Raw genomic sequence first — 4,461 nt, forward strand, 5'->3', positions numbered from 1 at the left:
AGGACATAAGCTTTTGTTCTATTTCTTATCTGCTGAAGTATCTTTATTTTCTCCCTTAGGCTGCTACCCTCTTTTCCTACCTTTTGAGTACTCATCCCTCATATTTGGCACCTGAACTGAAACACACCTTTTTCTGCATGCTTGAAACACTGCCTTCATCACTTTTCTGAGTCTCCTTCCCCAGCCCTCAGGAATCCAACTCTCACAAAGCTTCTTTTTCTCATTATCTATAAATCAAGAGTATATGCACTGCAGCTGTTACACCAGAGGGAGCAGCACTGACTCCAAGAGTCATAGACATCCATGCTTTCAAATCTTTACTGGATTTCTAACTACTGTTTTTATTCCCATTCCTTTTGCTTGATTTGGTTTTCCCATCAATTTCTGAGTTAACACTTTCTCAGTTACATCAGGCAATTGCCTCCCTAAAAGACAGCAAACATGGCTACTTTAATACCATTACCCCTGCTCTTTATGCATCTTTAGTCTCTAAGAGCTTCCTTGTTTAACATTTTAGGAGGATTGTGATTAATTGCTAGGAAATGGAGTAGGCAGAAAAACTGTGATCACATAACAACTGGTAATCGAACAACCCTTCTACTCCTGGATGCAAATACAGATCAAACGAAGTGAGATTAACGTTTTCCACCATCCTGTATGGGAGAAGAAAGACAGCTACACTCCAAGCTTGATTTAAAGAATTAGCACTCTTGTGGATTTCTTCACATACACAATGAACAGTGAAAGTTTAATTTCTTAGCAGACTTTTCCAATTAAACTTCTACAGCCTACTTAAGTTTTATTGACATGTAAACGGAGCTCAAAAATGGCAGTATGGGAGAACTTATCCAGAAAGTTAAGAACTAAGAGAGCAGTGAGGGACAGCTCATGGGAAGGGAAGGCTGCAATGCACTGCTTTCCTTAGCATAGCTGATTAAAACCTGTTGTGTGAATATGGAGTTTCATAGCCAACCGTAGTTGATATAACCCCTTCCGGTACAAAGCACCATCCTTTAAGCCTCCTCACCACCTTAAGTGTACCTTAAAATAGTGCAAGATTATGGTCAGTATCAACACTATACAAAGTAGGTAGCACACTGGCTTACATCGGCTGAGTCTCTCCACGGGGATCCCAATCCTTATGCAGTTGGCAGCTTCCAAGGTGTCAGGTCGTGGGAGATCCTCACACTTAGGCAACTGCAGCTGCATCAAGATGAGGGGGTTTGATCTAGCAATGTTGTACTCCTGTTTACACAGATCATTTTCTAGAACTTCACACTCATCCCGGCACAATTCCCGTGGTTTTGGGGTTCGGGAGCGCTCGTCGCACAAAGGAAACACAAAGTGGCAGAAGGATGGTATAGCAAACTGCGAGCACTGGTCAGACAAATGCGTAGAAGTGCCAATCATTGTAAATGCAGCTGGAAAGGAATAAAGGTACTGTTTAAGCATTAATTAACAATACATATGAGAAACAACGTAATTTTTACATTGTTTGCCTTTTACAACTTTCATCTTCTCATGATGGTGTGAAAGCCTACTGAGCAACAGGGAAAGAAACAAGTCTTTTCTACTGCAAAGGACAAAACCAAAAAGCAAACTGACATCTGCACATTTCTTGCAGAATCTCAGTTTTTAGGAAGTCACCCATGTGACTACTTTTGAGTAACTGTTGACATTTTATTAATCTTAACTTGAAAGGATAAATATCTAAGGCAAGAAACAACTGCCAGAACACTGACCTATTTTCCCAAAGTTTCTAGTTAGACAAAATTTGAATGAGCATAACTTAGCTTCTTCCCCCTTAAATGTTTTGATCAATTAATCAAGCATTTTTTAAGCCTCGACAGGCTTGGTATTTGGAGAGATGTTGCCCCTGGTAGATAAGAGAAGCCAAATACATATCAGTAATCAATTTCAGCATACTGATTATAGATCACATTAAGATGTGCTTTATGTTGGTTAAGACCTTGACCTTCCCCTTCAGCCCTCACTGTCTACACAATAATATTTATCTGGGAGTTTTCCTGCATGTTTTTTAAAAACAGACAAGTGGACATGTGCATTATGTATCTGGGGACAAATCAAATTAAATACAGGAACATTCATTCCCAACTGGAAAATATAACTTGTGAACAAGGTTTGCTAGACTGTACATCCACCAGTGTATACTGTAAAGAGAAAAGAAAATTAGTCCAAGTCATTCAGCAGTTTAGTTACAATCTGCATATCACTTCTTCCCCTCTTGTTCAGCTCTCTCCCTACCTACCATCTACCTCCTGCTGCCACCTGCTATGAGAGAGCCTCTTGTCTCTTTCTCAGCATAACATGCAGCAGCCTGAGCTCCAGCCTTTTGTACTGTCTACATCTTTCCTTATTTTAATACAGGAATGTAACCTTTCATCAGTCACCTGGGGAATATTGCATGCAAGCACAACATGAGGCTGTAAACAACAGCAATGAGGTGGTGTCCATAAGACAGAAAAATTAAACATATGGAGTGAAGCAGTCACAGTTGGCTATCTGAAAATTTTGTGAAGGTGCTACAGAATGTAGATTGGCATAAGCAAAGAATACCTAATTAACAATGATGGCCACAATTTGCTGGGAGGTGTCAAAAGCAAATAGGGTTGTATAACGATCATGCAGCACAGAAGCAAGACATGCAAACAAGGCAGGCAAACATGAGCAGTCTCTTGATTACTGGGTGCCAAAGGGCAGGCAGCAGTACTGGGAACAAAGCCTCAGCAGCATTGAGCATTTCCCCTTCCAAGTCATCTATATTGTTGTCACATTTCTTGTTCTTCAAAGAATGCCAGAAATGGCCCAGAAACATCACTAGACACTCATGTTTTCTAAGCTCCTTTCTCAAAGCTTGATTGCTTCTACAAAGCTACTGTGCACCTTAGAATTTATGTTTGTATTTCCAAGCCTCTTTCCAGATTGTCTCTTTCCAAACTGAAGACTTGAAGTAGAGCATCTGAACACAGTATGTGGGAAAGATGAAGACAGTATCTGAATGAAACGTGGGAAATATGTGGAAAAACTAAAGCAACTAAGGGGGTTGATTTTCAGTCAGATAGACATTGACCAGCACACCAAAGACATTGCTAATTACACACATCCACAGGTCAGGGTTAAGGTCCATACACTCCTTTTTGGTGGCCTTCCAGTCTGCTGAGTTTCAAGTTTTTCCATGAAAGCATCCTTCTGTTTTTTCTTTAAATGCAAAGGCTCAGATTTTCAAATAACCACATGGTTGGGATCAAGCAGAAGTACAGGCAGTATAGGCACAGTGAACATATTTTAAACAACAGCACAGCAATGAAATGAAAATCCAGAATGAAAATTCCCCATTGATTAGGTCTGTAAGTTTTTAATGAGGTCTTAGCATCTGACAGTAGGTGTCACCATTACCCAGTCACAATCTTCCCAGAGTGGTGGATGGCACTGAGTATAAAGAGATTCCACCGAAGACTTAAAAAGCATAGGCAAAAATACAAGCAAATTCTAAGGAGAAGTTGTCAAAAATACCCTGGTATTTGGGCTAAGAACATTAACCTTGGAACACTTACTTTACATTTAAGAAGAGTTACACAAAAAAAGTGTACTGTGAAATCTTCAGCATTTGTTTTGCATAAAGCATTTGGTATGTCCTTCAGATGTATATAACTTCAAAAAGTAGTATTATTCATACTGCCTTGTTAGACCCTATGCAACTGTATGTGGTGGTACACAAATTTTTTCTCTTAAAGAAGGTTTGGACCAGGAATTCTCCTCAAGTTCTACACCACCTCAAGTCCCAATCCTCAGCCTCCAAAATCCATCCAATAATCAGTGGTAGTAGGGAACCACCAACCAGATCATGAGTGTCCATGCTGTGCATTCCAGAAACAAATATCAATAATTATTTTCTGGAAGACATCATGATTTAGTATTTTTTTTTATTTGTTTCAGTAGGACATTATAAAAATAGCTCACAGAATTACAAATCTAATCATTTCAGATAAGTGAAAATTTTCCAATTGTTGAAAAACATTCAATCAAGGCAGAGAGGACTGAGGTAAAAGTGATATACGTACTATGAATTAATTAATATAGAATGGTAAAATAGGCCAGAATTGCAACATAGTACAAGAGAAAAGAGAGGGGAATGAGTCATAAAAGTATAAGGAGAGGTCAAAACTTGAGTTTCAGCAGCCCCATTATCTAATCACCATTTCCCAGTAAAAAATGGATCTGGATTTCTGGCTTGAAAATGAGCTTTTAAAGTCATATATTTAAAGTAATACCTTTAAGTAGATAGAGCTGACAAGTAAATTCAAACTTTTTTTCTTGGCAACTAGCTGTTTCTAACTTCTAGATTCAATTAGATAGGCATATCTGGCCAGATCACAGAATCATAGAATGCCTTGGGTTGAAAAGGGACCACAATGATCATCTAGTTTCAACCCCCCTGCT

This window comes from Meleagris gallopavo, chromosome Z (assembly GCF_000146605.3).
Source record: "Meleagris gallopavo isolate NT-WF06-2002-E0010 breed Aviagen turkey brand Nicholas breeding stock chromosome Z, Turkey_5.1, whole genome shotgun sequence".
NCBI classification, from domain to species: Eukaryota; Metazoa; Chordata; class Aves; order Galliformes; family Phasianidae; genus Meleagris; species Meleagris gallopavo.